Source organism: Heterodontus francisci, chromosome 5, assembly GCF_036365525.1.
Source record: "Heterodontus francisci isolate sHetFra1 chromosome 5, sHetFra1.hap1, whole genome shotgun sequence".
NCBI classification, from domain to species: domain Eukaryota; kingdom Metazoa; phylum Chordata; class Chondrichthyes; order Heterodontiformes; family Heterodontidae; genus Heterodontus; species Heterodontus francisci.
The window spans coordinates 67,990,757-68,006,816 of record NC_090375.1 but is presented as its reverse complement, the minus strand read 5'-3'; positions in this window follow the sequence as shown (position 1 = coordinate 68,006,816).

The following is a 16,060-nucleotide window of genomic DNA, read 5'->3' as shown; positions in this document are numbered from 1 at the left end:
TACAACAGCAAAATATTGCAGATGCTGGAAAGCTGAAATAAAAATGTAAAATTCTGGAAATATCCAGCAGTTCAGGCAGCAATGGTGGAGAAAGAAATAGAATTGATGCTTCAAGTTGATGACCTTCCATCAGAACTTTAGACAGATCAGATATGTCAAATATTTGCAAATATTATACTTCATTACCCAGCAATATCATGGACCCTTTGTTCAATATATTTATCAGTTCCAGACTGTCAGCTGTTGGTAGTACTTGAGCCTCAAGGCCAGGAAGGCTTTGTGTTCAAGTCCCACTCCAGGACTTGAGGACAAAAATTAAGGCTGACACTCCACTGCAGTACTGAGGGAGTGCTGCACTACCAGAGGTAGAGTTGTTTGGATGAGATGTTAAACCGCGGCCCCATCTGCCCTTTCAGGTGGATGTAAAAGATCCTGTTGTATTATTTCAAAGAAGAGCAGGGGAGTTACCCAAGTGTCCTGGCCAATATTTATCTCTCAAGCAACATCAGAGATTATTTGGTTATTATCACATTACTGTTTGTGGGAGCTTGCTGTATGCAAATTAGCTGCTGCATTTCCTACATTACATTTCAAAACTACTTCATTGGCTTTGAGATGACCGGTGGTCATGAAAGGCACTATATAAATGCAAGCCTTTTCTAGAGAAACAGAATTAGCCTGATTTTCATTCCAAGAAATCAATGGGATAAAAATGGGATGGGTTTTGTAATGGTAGGGAATTTGCACTGCCAGATTACTGTCCAGGAGTTGAAGGTGAAAATTACCCCTATGGTGTTATTCTGGATTTAACCACAGTCCATATGGGGAAGATGCATAAATTACAATATTTAGGGACCTAAATTGGACAGCCCCTGAAAGCGGGTGTGGAGTTCACAATGCATGATTACCTATACTAGAGTTAAATCTAGTGTGCACTACTTTAAAGCCACCTCTTAAAAGAGAACTGTATTGTCACTGGTGCAGGTGCTGAAAGCCCTGTATAAGTCATCCTGAGGTGGAAAAAGATTGAACAGTGGCACATCATGGGAGAAAGCGTGCTCCAGTTTTCTCAGATGCTCCACTAGAGGCTTTGCTCAAGGAGGTGCAAAGGAGGATGTGCTGTATCCATAGGAGCTAGGAGGCCCTCCAGACAAACGTTCAGAAGGCAGTCGGAGTAGATAACTGTGGCGGTCAATGGCAGGATTCAAGCCCGAGGACCTGGATACAGTACTACAAACAGTTCAATGGCCTCACACAAGTGGTCAAGGTCAGTGAATGTATTTTCAAATTCCATATTCCACCAACTGCACCGTACCCCTCACACACAGCTCAATGCACCACACCCCCATCACTCACCTATCAACAATCGCTAGAAATCATGATTCTTAGGTAGCATTTACAGCTTCAACTCACCTTCACACATTTAGCACTGCTACTATCCTCACGCCCACATCTCATAGCTTGCACAGACTGCCAGCCACTAAACCATAACAGCCACATCAACCAACTGACTGCACCACACTGACTGGCACACTTCCTTCTCTCTTGCAGGACAAGGTAGCGCACAACCACAGGCAGCAGAAGCTAACTGGTGGGGCACAGGCATGCCTGTGCGTCCTTATGCCCATGGAGGAGACTGTGCTTGCTATTATTGGAGTGCCCATTGCTGAGGCGGGGGTATGTGCTGGGGCTGAAACTGTAGAAGATGATGGTATCCTCACACCTAATCCTCCTTCTCACATCCCACTTCCCCCTCATTCTCTCACAGCCTTTTCTGATTTTCAAGCTGCCGATGATGTAAGTGTGCACCATTTGCTTTTCTCCCTCCCTGCACCACAATCTATCCTTACATCTTTCTCCTTTCAGACACTCAAGAACTCAATTTGACTCGGCAGTAGTGGAAGAGAAACAAATGGAAGAGCAGCAAAAGAAGAAAGATGAAGAAACACCAACAAGTGATTTGACATTCACAGCCAGCAACTCAAATATTGACAGTGTACATAATTTAGAGGACAACAGAGAGGTCGGATCTGCACATGGTGAGACACTAGGTATGAATGGCTTGGAGCCAGGGCAGGAGGAAAAGGTTGCACAGGTGCCAGCTTGCCTGAAGGTGAGGTCGCACGAGTTGTACTGATCAGGATTCAGATGGCCTCTTTGATGGGGCAAACTACAGAAAAAGGTTGATGAGTATGCATAATGAAATGGTTGGTGTTTAGTTTAGAGATACAGCACTGAAACAGGCTCTTCGGCCCACCGAGTCTGTACCGACCATCAACCACCCACTTACACTAACCCTACTCCTATTACTAACTCCACATTCCTACCACATCCCCACCTGTCCCTATATTTCCCTACCACCTACCTATACTAGGGGCAATTTATAATGGCCAATTAACCTATCAACCTGCAAGTCTTTGGCATGTGGGAGGAAACCGGAGCACCCGGAGGAAACCCACGCAGACACAGGGAGAACTTGAAAACTCCACACAGGCAGTACCCAGAATTGAACCCGGGTCGCTGGAGCTGTGAGGCTGCGGTGCTACCCACTGCGCCACTGTGCCGCCCTGTGTATTGACAGGCCTGCCAGAAAGTCTATGTGTAATATCAAAAAGCATGGAGGAGTCTGGCACCAACTTGACATAGAGCTTTCTGCAGAGCTCAGATCCCATCCTTTTCAACATTGCAGGGGTGGCCAACTCTATTAGCCCACTTGTGGACCCAGCCATGAATAAGTGTTTTTTGGTGATGTATAGAAATTGCAGAAAAGGCCAGCATTGGAGGAGTGCAGAAAACTAAGAGGATTGTAGGCCTGGAGAAGCTTACAGAGACTGGGGACTGAATTTTCAAATCCCCTCAAAGTCAGGAACAGAGGCAGGGTGGACCTGAAAATGCCGCCACCAGCCAGCGCGTCAATTTCAGGATGCTCTTCCTGGTGCCAGTAATGTTAACCAGGGTGGGGGGCAGAACATGGATCCTGCTCTTCTCCCCAATGAGGCACCAGGCACCAATAAAAAAGGTATTTAAAAAGCTCATTAAGAGCTTGTTAACATTTGAGGAGTGGAATTTTGAAGTGGACACAAGGTTTTCAGGAGGTGTCTGTTGCAGATTTGCTGAAGGGAGGTGGGTACAGAGTGGGGAGTCAGTCATCGGTGCCCCAGGGCATCAACCCGTCCCATAAGAGGGTCAACGCAACAAAGAGGGACTTGGCACTTGGTAAGGAGGTGTCATTTGCACTGTGCAGACAGCAGGGCGAGTGGGCACTCAGCGCTTGGACATGGAGTCATCACCTTTGGCATCGCAGGGGAATAAGAGCAGGGATAAGGCTGCCAATCACAATACAGTGGCCACCTGTCCACAAGGAAGGCTGCAACTGACAATGGGGGCACCACTGTCAGATTGTGGACCCAGTGGCAATGAGTGGCAACACCCTCCGCAGGAAAGGCAGAACCTTCAACACCATCGATTCTACCTTGGCCCGAATACTGGAAGCCGGAAGGGACAGGAGGGAGGTCCTCTTCCCAGAGGGTGGAGGAGAAGGCCAGCTCGTCATGCAGCAGGGGCACCTCCCTTTTCCTCCTGCCACCCTTCGGGAAGAGGATCTCCCTCCTGTCCCTTCCGGCCTCCAGCTTTGGGCCAGGGTAGAATCGAGGCTGTTGAAGTTTCTGCCCTTCCTACAGAGGGTGTTGCACCTCATCACGACTGGAACCAAAATCTGACAGTGGTGCCCCATTGCCAGCTGGAGCCTTCCTTTTGGGCAGGCAGTCATCCAATTGTTCTTGACAGCCTTGCCCCCTGTTCTTCTGCCCTGCAATACCGGGGGTGGTGGTGCTGACCCCATTCAAATCCCAGGTACTGAATGCCCGCTCTCCCTGCCACCTGCACAGCACCAAGGGCAACTCCCCCTTACCAAGTGCCCAGTCCCCTTTTGCCCCACTGACCCTCTTAAGGGGCCATGGTGATGCTCTGGGGCAGCCATGGCTGTCTCCCCACTCTGTACCTGCCTCCCTTCACATAATCAGTTTCTGAAGGCACCAATTACCTGTCCAGCCCTTTAAAAATTGGAATCTCAAACATTCACAAGCTCTTAACGACCTTTTAAATAGCTTCAATTGGAAGCACAGTGGCATTCCTGTCCCTCCCTCCCCTCAGCCCTGGTGAATATTTCAAGATGGTGATCGCCATCTTGAAATTGACGTGCCAGTCGGCGCCAGCATTTTCGGGTCCCCCCTCCCCACCGCCTCGGGGGAGAGGCCCAAAAATTCAGTCCTTCATCTGACCTGCCTCTGCTCCCAACCTGACTGGCTCTGAGTCGACAGAAAACCCATCTCCATAACAATTAAGGGCTTATCCATCAGTTTCTCACTGGAGTTGGGTTTCTGACCGAAAAACAAACGAAGCTTCTGTTTCCTGCCTCCGTGGCAAAAATTCAGCCCAGGGAGTAGTGAGGACATTAAAGGGATTTGAAAAGCAGGACAAGAACTTAAAAATTGATGTGTTGGTGGACAGGGTGCCAATGTAAATCAGCGAACAGAGGGGTAATGAGTACATTTTAATTGCTGTAATTACTTAATTCAAACCAATCATCTTTCAAATTTGTTTACAAACTGTGTTCAAGACATCCACTCGGTCACTAATATTTCACCCTCTGAGTTGTTTCGAGTGCATAGAATTCATTAGTTGGCTGATTCTGAATGACCTGTAGGTAATTGCTTTAAATTGGCCAGTCAATTATAAGGAAGGAGAAGTTACAGCTTAGAAATACTGTTATTCTTGTCAATCCTGCATGTTTGTTTACACGATCAGGAAATGAGTTGAGAACACAAGATGAATGAGACATTGAATTCCGTCCCCTCCATCATTATTTAGATAATATGATTACTTTACATTCATAAAGTACCATATTAAAAAGTGTCAGTTCTCACTCAAAGCTGCTTAGCCCACAATTGATAGTCAGAAACATATTTGCTTGAGGTCTGCTGTGACTGTTAAGATCAAGGCATCTTTCTGTGTTCTAATGTCTGACCCACTGGGACCATCACAGCAGTCAACAGCCCACAACATGGCAGGCTAAGTGGAAACTGGTGACCTGACCCTGGTCGCAAGCCAGAAGCTAATTCTGACAGAATTTAGCTGCTGGGGTACTTGGACTCATGGATTGTTTTTATTAGATTACTCACCAACAAAGGTTTTATTCTCCAGTTTAGTCTGATCTAATTATATTACCACCATTTGTAATCAATATATTACCTAAGAATAAACAAATAAAAATTCTATTTTTCTCTATAAATTATTACACTTGTCAAGAGTTTCCAAAGCATTTATTGTTGTATTATGGTTTCTTTATTTATTTTAATTTTGACCAAGTATGCCATTTTTTCTTTTTCCCATTGTTTTACGATATTCCTTCTTTTCTATCTTCAGAAATTAGAAAAGGACCATCATTGTAGGAAAATGTTTTTCAGTCTGATTAAGGTAGCATGAAAAGAGAAGGGAAGAAGGAAGATTGAAGAGAGCGAGATGAATCCTTTATAAACAATAAGCAAAATATTACAGATTCTGGAAATCTGAAAATAAAAATAGAAAAAGCTGGATATACTCAGCAAGTCAGATAGCATCTGTGGAGAAACAGAAGTCAGTCAGTCTACGTTTCAGGTCTAAAGGTCTGTCATATTCTCCAGAGATGTCACCTGACCTGTTGAATCTTTCCAGCTCTTTGATAAAAAACTCAATATTTACCCCCCACGATGGGTAGGACAGGTTTGTTGGCTGGGGGGTTTGTGGGAGGGGATTTAAAAATTAAAAACTGGGGAACACATCCCCAACCTGCCAGTTAGGTATGTGTTGCATTTTTACAACGGTGGCTATTGTGTCGTGCAAAAGCAGAGCACTTAATTAATGTATTTAAAAGAGGCTCCCACAGTGCAATTGGGAGCCTTATTTAAATTTAACAGTTGCTGTGTGGGTTTCACAATGTTCGGGAAAGCTGACAACAAAATGACTGGGTATGCTGTGAATGCAGCCAACTGACAATCTCCCACACGCCTCAATTTCTCACTCACTCCCCCATCCCAATTATGATGGCTGTCTCCAAGATGTCTCCAGTTGGCACCTATTGCTGCTGGTTTTCATACCTGCCTCCCATTAAGTATTGGAGCAAAGCCTTCGAAGGCTGACAAGTTGCTTTATTCTTCAGCTTGGCAAAACTGTAAGATAGCCTGCTGGGTGAATGGACTTTTACAAATGGTGACAATTACTCTTCTTGCTGCTTCATCAGTTTATTAAGAATGGTGCTGCATTGGACATCCTGCTCATTCTTCTCTTCTTTGGCGAGAGACAATGCCTAAGCGCCTAGAGGTGGTCAGTGGTTTGTGAAGCAGCGCCTGGAGTGGCTATAAAGTCCAATTCTAGAGTGAGACTCTTCCACAGGCGCTACAGATAAAATTGGTTGTCGGGGCTGTTACACAGTTAGCTCTCGCCTTCCGCTTCTGTCTTTTTTCCTGCCAACTGCTAAGTCTCTTCGACTCGCCACACTTTAGCCCCGCCTTTATGGCTGTCTGCCAGCTCTAGCGATCACTGGCAACTGACTCCCACGACTTGTGATCAATGTCACAGGACTTCATGTTGCGTTTGCAGATGTCTTTAAAGCGGAGACATGGACGGCGGGTGGGTCTGATACCAGAGACGAGCTCACTGTACAATGTGTCTTTGGGGATCCTGCCATCTTCCATGCGGCTCACATGGCCAAGCCATCTTAAGCGCCGCTGGCTCAGTAGGGTGTATATGCTGGGGATGTTGGCCGCCTCGAGGACTTCTGTGGTGGAGATACAGTCCTGCCACCTGATGCCAAGGATTCTCCGGAGGCAGTGAAGATGGAATGAATTGAGACGTCGCTCTTGGCTGACATACGTTGTCCAGGCCTCGCTGCCGTAGAGCAAGGTACTGAGGACACAGGCTTGATACACTCGGACTTTTGTGTTGCGTGTCAGTGCGCCATTTTCCCACACTCTCTTGGCCAGTCTGGACATAGCAGAGGAAGCCTTTCCCATGCGCTTGTTGATTTCTGCATCGAGAGACAGGTTACTGGTGATAGTTGAGCCAAGGTAGGTGAACTCTTGAACCACTTCCAGAGCGTGGTCACCGATATTGATGGAGGGAGCATTTCTGACATCCCATGATGTTTCTTTTTCTTGAGGCTGATGGTTAGGCAAAATTCGTTGCAGGCAGCCACAATCCTGTCGATGAGACTCTGCAGGCACTCTTCAGTGTGGCATGTTAATGCAGCATCGTCAGCAAAGAGGAGTTCCCTGATGAGGACTTTCCGTACTTTGGACTTCGCTCTTAGACGGGCAAGGTTGAACAACCTGCCACCTGATCTTGTGTGGAGGAAAATTCCTTCTTCTGAAGACTTGAACGCATGTGAGAGCAGCAGAGAGAAGAAGATCACAAACAGTGTAGGTGCGAGAACACAGTCCTGTTTCACGCCACTCAGGATAGGAAAGGGGTCTGATGAGGCGCCGCTATGTTGAATTGTGCCTTTCATATTGTCATGGAATGAGGTGATGATACTTAGTAGCTTTGGTGGACATCCGATCTTTTCTAGTAGTCTGAAGAGACCACATCTGCTGACGAGGTCAAAGGCTTTGATGAGATCAATGAAAGCAATGTAGAGGGGCATCTGTTGTTCTTGGCATTTCTCCTGTAGCTGGCGAAGGGAGAACAGCATGTCAATGGTGGATCTCTCTGCTCGAAAGCCACACTGTGCCTCAGGGTAGACACGTTCAGCCAGCTTCTGGAGCCTGTTTAAAGTGACTCGAGCGAAGACTTTCCCCACTATGCTGAGCAGGGAGATTCCACGGTAGTTGTTGCAGTCACTATGGTCACCCTTGTTCTTATAGAGTGATGATATTGGCATCGTGCATGTCCTGTGGTACCGCTCCCTCTTCCCAGCACAGGCAAAGCAGTTCATAGAGTGCTGAAAGTATGGCAGGCTTGGCATCTTGATTATTTCAGGAGTAATACCGTCCTTCCCAGGGGCTTTTCCACAGGCTAGAGAATCAATGGTATCACCCGAGTTCCGATTTTGTTGGCTGTTCATCCAGCTCATCCATGACAGGCGGAGACTGGGCTGCATTGAGGGCGGTCTCAGTGACAAAATATTCCCTGGAGTGCAGTTCTAGGTAGTGCTCCACCCAGCGGTCCATTTGCTTGTGTTGGTCAGTGATTGTGTCCCCTGATTTAGACTTGAGGGGGGCAATCTTCCTGATGGTTGGCCCAAACCAGCTCTTATGTGTGCATCACTAATGTGGAACTATCATAAATTAATATGTAATAAACAGGTAATATTTGACACTCTGATAGCTCTTGTACTCAATGGGGAAAAGCACTGCTCACTTTGAAGCTGTGCCATACTGACCAGGAAGATCCTTTGATTCATTCTTTGATCCATGCTTACTTCACTAATCTAAGTTGGAGCAATGGCAAGGGCACTACAATTGGCCTTAGCATTTTCTTGGTAAGGAAGGGAACGATCAACCAGGCTTTCCACTTCTGCTCAATAGTGTTCTTGTGTGGGTCAATGGGTGAGGACAGGAACAGATTTAAATAGTGCTTTCTCCCACTTGATTGAAACGTATAAGATCCTGAGGGGTCTTGACAGGGCAGATGTGGAAAGGATGTTTCCCCTTGTGGGAGGATCTAGAACTAGGGGTCACTGTTTAAAAGTAATGGGTCACCCATTTAAGACAGAGATGAGGAGAAATTTTTTCTCTCAGAGGGTTGTGATTCTTTGGAATTCTCTTCCTCAAAAGGTGGTGGAAACAGAGTCTTTGAATATTTTTAAGACAGAGGTAGATAGATTCTTGATAAGCAAGGGGGTGGAAGGTTATCGGGGGTAGGTGGAAATGTGGAGTAATCAGTTCAGCCATGAAGTTATTGAATGGTGGAGTAAGCTCAAAGGGCCGAATGACCTACTCCTGCTCCTAATATGTTTGTTCGTACCATGGAACAGTCCGCCAATATTCAATTTATAGACTCACAGATGAATAATGGCCACTTTAGCAAGGTCCTGGAGGGCTGCTGGCATCTGTGGAATCAGGCTGCAGCATACACCAGGGAGAAGACAAAAATATGGGAGAAAATCTTTGAAAAGCAACAGCCAAGCCTACAACTTGTGAATTCTACAAAACTCCAGAAGGATAATGAAATGAATCTGTCGGAAATAGGAACAAGAGTAGACCATATTGCCACTAAAGCCTGCTCCGCCTTCAATAAGATCATGACTGACCTTCAAACTCAAATACACTTTGCTGCCTGATCCTCATACTCCTTGATTATTCCCTTAGAGTCCAAAAATCTATTGATCTCAGCTTTGAAAATACTCAATGCCTGAGCATGCACAGCCCTCTGGGGTAAAGATTTCCAAAGATTTATAACCCTTTGAGTGAAGAAATTTCTCCTCATCTCAAATCTTAAATGGCCGACCTCTTATCCTGAGACTATGCCCCCAGGTTTGAGACTTTCCAGCCAGCGGAAACAGCCTCTCAGCATCTGACCTGTCAAGCCCTCTCAGAACCTTATATGTTTCAATGAGATCACCTCTCATTCTTCTAAACTCCAGAAAGTGTAGGGCCATTCTACTCAATCTCTCCTGATAGGAAATGTTTTAACCCCAGGAATCAACCTAGCGAACCTTCATTGCACCTCTCTAAGGCAAGTATATTCTTCCTTAGGTAGGGAAACCAAGGGCTGAATTTTACTATTCACCGGCAAGTCCAGTTGCGCGACCCAAAGCAGAATATTGCCAGCGGTGGCTTTAAGGATGGCGGCCCACCCCAAGAGCTGCCAGTTCAATGAGAGGACCACCAGTTCAGCAGCCTCAGCAGGGCCACCACTAGTGGTAGCCATTGCTGAGACTGTAATTCCAGGGAGAGGGCATCTCAATGTCAAAGAGAGTTGCATTAGATTAGGAGAATCCAGGGCCTAGCAGCCAAGCCCCAGTGATTGGCGGTGGACAGGGGGGGGGGGGTGTGGGTCATGGAGCACAGGCGGCATTGACATGAGTGCGCCATTGCTTCTGGGGTACCTCACCGTGGAGTGGCCTTAAAGGAGTGGACCCCCAGAGCCCGCTGGGATGCCATCAGGTTTCACTGGGTGGTTTCCCCACATGGCGTCGGGACTTCCCGACGTGGGAAAAATGCCCCAGAGGTGTGAAGTGGCCCTTAATTGACCACTTAAGTGACTCAATTGGCCATCTAGTAGGTGGCCAAGCAGCCAACCTTCCCACTGCTGGCAATATGGCATGGCAGCGGGAAGAAATTGGACTCATCTCCTGATCCCTATTTTGCCAGCTCTTCCATCTTCCAGCCTGTAGCAAATGGGCCAGGAAAATTAAGCCCCAAAATTGTCCACAATACTTCAGGTGTGGTCTCACCAAAGCCCTGTACAATTGCAGTGAGACGTCCATGTACTTCTTGTACTCCAACCCCCTTGCAATAAAGGCTAACATACTTTTTCTTTCCTAATTACTTGCTATATGTAAATGTTAACTTTCTGCACTTCATGACACCCAAATCCCTCTGAACACCAACATTTAATAGTTTCTCACCATTTAAAAATATTCTGTTTTTCTATTCTTCCTACCAAAGTTAATAACTCCACAGTATACTCTATCTGCCACCTCCGTGCCCACTCACTTTTTTTTTAATTCATTCATGGGATATGGGCGTCGCTGGCTGGGCCAGCATTTATTGCCCATCCCTAACTGACCTTGAGAAGGTGATGGTGAGCTGCATTCTTGAACTGCTGCAGTCCATGGGGTGTAGGTACACCCACAGTGCTGTTAGGAGTTCCAGGATTTTAACCCAGTGACAGTGAAGGAACGGCGATATAGTTCCAAGTCAGGGTGGTGTGTGACTTGGAGGGGAACTTGCAGGTGGTGGTATCCCATGCATTTGCTGCCCTTGTCCTTCTAGTTTGTAGAGGTCACGGGTTTGGAAGGTGCTGTCGAACGAGCCTTGGTGCGTTGCTGCAGTGCATTTTGTAGATAATACACATTGCTGACACTGTGCGGCGGTGGTGGAGGGAGTGAATGTTTGTGGATGGTGTGCCAATCAAGTGGGCTGCTTTGTCCTGGATGGTGTCGAGCTTTTTGAGTGTTGTTGGAGCTGCACCCATTTCTCATGTGCACTTAAGCTATCACATCCCTTTGCAGACACTTGGGGCCTAATTTTAACTGTGTAATCAGGACCAAAATTTATGCCTTTGTCACACCTTACTTTCCTACCCAGTTTTGTATCATTAGCAAACTTGGATACATTGGGCTGAACTTATCGAGCCCTTGATGTCGGGAATGGTGGTGGCGGGGGGGGGGGGCGGGGGGTGGCATGAAGATCGCTGCGGATGAGGCCTGCCACCAACCCCGAAGCTAGCAGGGCCTGGCCGGATCTCAATGGAGGTGGAGAGGCCTCAAGGCGGAACACCTGTGGGGAGGGGGGAGGAGGTGATTTTCTCAGTGCAGGAGGGGGGGTTGGGAGGGGTCAAATGCTTCAGATTGGTTGGGGGGATGATGGGAAGGGGTTGATGGTTAGAGTTCATGAACTTTGAGGGGAAGGTCTTGTAGTCAAGGTAAGTATTTTGGGGGGGTGAGTGGGCAAGGCATTAAATGTAAGGGGGGGTGTGAGAGGGGAGGGAAAGAATTTTTTAATCATTTTCAATTTTTAATGGACTGTGGCTTTAAAAATTCAACCTGTCATTTAGAGCTCTAAGTCCTTTTAAAATGGTGCTGGACACCGTTGCAGGGGAGGGCTAACCTGTCTCCTCCAAGTCACTGGGAAGGGTGGCTGCTCTGGCCCTGCTAATGAGGTCAGATCAGAGGAAAGGCAAGAGGGTGGACTGCGACTATATCCTTACTTGGCCGTAACAATTTCCTTGGTAATGGATTTCAGCATTTTCCTGACTGACGTCAGGCTGGCATTGCTGTAGTTCCCTGTTTTCTCTCTCCCTTCTTTCTTGAATAGTATTTTTTTTAATTTATTTGTTCTTGGGATGTGACCATCACTGGCAAGGCCTGGATTTATTGCCCATCCCTAATTGCTTATGAGAAGGTGGTGGTGAGCTGCCTTCTTGAACCGTTGCAGTCCATCTGGTGTAGGAACAACCAAGGTGCTGTTAGGAAGGGAGTTCCAGGTTTTGGACCCAGCAACAGTGAAGGAAGAGTGATACAGTCCCAAATCAGAATTGTGTGTGGCATAGAGGGGAGTTTGCAGATGGTGGTCTTCCCATGCACCTGCTGCCCTTGTTCTTCTCAGCACTAGATATCCAATTCCTTTGCAGTCACACTCTACTTATCTTTACCCAAATCGCTACACTGTTCTTTGGCTTTGACTTTTCTCTTTAGATTTATGAATTTCCCCTCACCTGAACCCCAACCCGCACCCTCCCCCCACCCCGACATTTTCATTCAAAGTCCTATCTACAGCCATACAGCCCTAGTTATTTGTATTGCCAGAACACTGGTCCCAGCCAAGTTTATGTGGGCCCGGTTCCAACAGAACAGCTCCCTCTTTCCCCAGTACTGGTGCCAATGCCCCATGAATCAAAACCTCTGTCTACCACATCCCTCTGAGTCGTGCATTCAACACTTTGATCTGTTTGACCCTATGCCAATTAGCACATGGCTGACGGAGTAATCCAGAGATCATTACCTTTGAGGTTTTGCTTATTCATTTGGACCCCAGCTACTCAAAACCCTCAAAAGAGTCTCATTCTTCGTTCTCCCTATATTGTTGTCTCCTACATCTCTATCTAGAGTTTCTCTCTATCTACTCTGTCCAGACTCCTCATGATTTTGAATACCTCTATCAAATCACCTCTCAGCCTTCTCTTCTCCAAGGAAAACAGTCCTAACTTCTCCAATCTATCTTCATAACTGAAATTCCTCATCCCTGGAACCATTCTCATGAATCTTTTCTGTATTCTCTCCAATGCCCTCACGTCTTTCCTCAAGTGTGGCATCTAGAATTGGACTCAATACTCCAGCTGAGGCCGAACTAGTGTCTTATATAAGTTCAACATAACTTCCTTGTTCTTGTACTCTATGCCCCAACTAATAAAGCCCAGGATACTGTATGCTTTATTAACTGCTCTCTCAACCTGTCCTGCCACCTTCAATGATTTATGCACATATACACCTAGGTCCCTCTGCTCTTGCACCCCCTTTAGAATTGTACCCTTTATTCTATATTGTCTCTCCATGTTCTTCCTACCAAAATGAATCACTTCACATTTCTCTGCATTGAACTTCATCTGCCACCTGTCTGCCCATTCCACCAACTTGTTTATGTCCTTTTGAAGTTCTACACTATCCTCCTCACAGTTCACAATGCTTCCAAGTTTCATATCATCTGCAAACTTTGAAATTGTGCCCTGTACATCAAGGTCTAGGTCATTAATATATATCAGGAAAAGCAAGGGTTCCAACACTGATCCCTGGGGAACTCCATTACAATACTTCCTCCAGCCCAAAAAACATCCATTAATCACTGCTCTTTGTTTCCTGTCACTCAGCCAATTTCGTATCCATGTTGCTACCGTCCCTTTTATTTCATGAGCTGCAAGTTTGCTCCCAAGTCTGTTGTGTGTTACTGTATCAAACGCCTTTTGAAAGTCCATGTACACCGCATCAACAGTATTACCCTCATCAACGCTCTCTTATACCTCCTCAAAAAACTCCAGCAAGTTAGTTAAACATGATTTTTCCTTAAGAAATCCATGCTGGCTTTCCTTAATTAACTTGCATTTGTCCATGGGACTATTGATTTTGTCCCGAATTATTTTGTCTATAAGTTTTCCCACCACCGAAGTTAGACTGACTGACCTGTAGTTGCTGGGCTTATCTTTACACCCTTTTTTGAACAAGAGTGTAGCATTTGCAATTCTCCAGTCCTCTGGCACCCCAGAGTCTAAGGAAGACTGAAAAATTATGGCCAGTGCATCTGCAATTTCCACCCTCACTTCCCTCAGTATCCTTGGATGCATCTAATCCGGCCCTGGTGCTTTATCCACTTTAAATACAGACAGCCTATCTAATACTTCCTCTTTATCAATTTTAAACCCCTCTTTCAACATTGCCTGGGTTGCATCTTCTTCCTTGGTAAAGACAGACGCAAAGTATTCATTTAATATCTCAGCTGTGCCCTCTACCTCCACGTGCAAATCCCCTTTCTGATCTCTAATCAGCCCCACTCCTCCTTTTACTACCCTTTCACTATTTATATGCCTATAAATAAACTTTGGGATTTCCTTTAATGCTCGCTGCCAGTCTCTTTTCATGCTCTCTCTTTGCTTCTTTAATTTGCTTTTTCACTTCCCCTCTGGACCTTCTATATTCAGTCTGATTCTCAATAGTATTTTCTACTCGGCATCTGTGATAAGCATACTGTTTCTTCTTTATCTTAATCTGTACCTCTTTTGTCATCCAGGGAGCTCTAGACTTGTTTGCTCTACTTCAAGGGAACATACCTTGACAATGCCCGAGTTATCTCTTCTTTGAAGGTAGCCCATTGTTCATCTACTGGTTTTCCTGCCAGCTTTTGACTCCAATTTATTCGTCCCAGCTCCTTACCCCATTGAAGTTGGCCTTCCCCCAGTTAATTATTCTTACCCTGGATTGCTCTTTATCCTTTTCCATAGTCAGCTTAAACCTTATGATACAATGATCATATGCTCTCCTACTGATACTTGAGCTAAATGCTCTCCTACCACTTGGCCTGCCTCATTCCCAAGAACCAGGTCTAGCAGTGCTTCCTTTTTCATTGGACTGGCAACATAATGTTCAACAAATTTTTCTGAACACACTCTGGGAACTCTTGCCCCTCACTGCCTATTACACTACTATTATTTCAGTCTGTATTTGGATAATTAAAGTCCCCCATTAAAACTACCCTATAATTTTTGCACCTCTCTTTAATTTCCTTGCAAATTTGTTCCTCCGCATCCTTCCCACTAGCTGGTGGCCTATAGACAACACCCAGCAATGTAACTGGACCTTTTTTGTTACTTAGCTCTGGCCAAATTGATTCTGTCCTCGACCCCTCTGGGACATCCTTTTTCTCCAGCACTGTAATGTTCTCCTTAATCAATACCACCACCCCTTCCCCTTTTTTCCCTTTCCTATCTTTCCTGAACACCTTGCATCCAGGAATATTTAACACCCAGTCCTGCCCTTCTTTGAGCCAGGTCTCTGTTATAGCCACAACATCATATTTCCACATGGCAATCTGCGCCTGTACCTCACCAATCTTATTAACCACACTCCATGCATTCACATACATGTACATTAACCCTGATTCAGACTTTATTACTTTCTCCCTTACTCTGACCCCACCCAATAACGTACTATTCCCTACTCTCTATCTATCTATCTCCCCCAGCATTCTGTGCACCTTGGTATTCCTCTCTCATACTTGCTCCTGGTTCCCACACCACAGACAAGTTACCAGTTTGCTTCTCCTCCCTGTGGATTTTTCCCTCAGTGACACAGGCAGCAAGAACCCTGTGCCTGTCCTCCAGCACTGTACCTGGGATCCCATTACCTGCCTAAATCGCAGTCAAATCCTCCTATCCTTGACCAGTAACCAGAGCTGTATCACTTCCTAATGCAAGGGGTGTGACTACCTCCTGGATCAACGTGTCCAGGTAACTCTCCCCCTCCCTGATGCCCGCAATGTCTGTACCTTAGACTCCAGTTCAACAACTCTGAGCTGATGTTCCTCAAGATGCAGACACTTAATGCAGATGTGCATGTTGGGATTGGCAATGCACTTCACAAATTCCGATATGCTGCAGTTGTGGCACACTATCTACACTGCCAGCACTACCTAACCTTCCTGACTGCCATTCTCCAGGAGCTCCAGTCAGCAACAAGGACTTCCCATGCATCGACTCTGATCCCAGTCAACTTGAGGTCTCGCTTGCAGACATCCTTGTATCGCAGATGTGGGCAACCTGTTGTTCTCGTGCCAATAGCAAGCTCACCATAGAACAGGTCTTTGGGGATGCG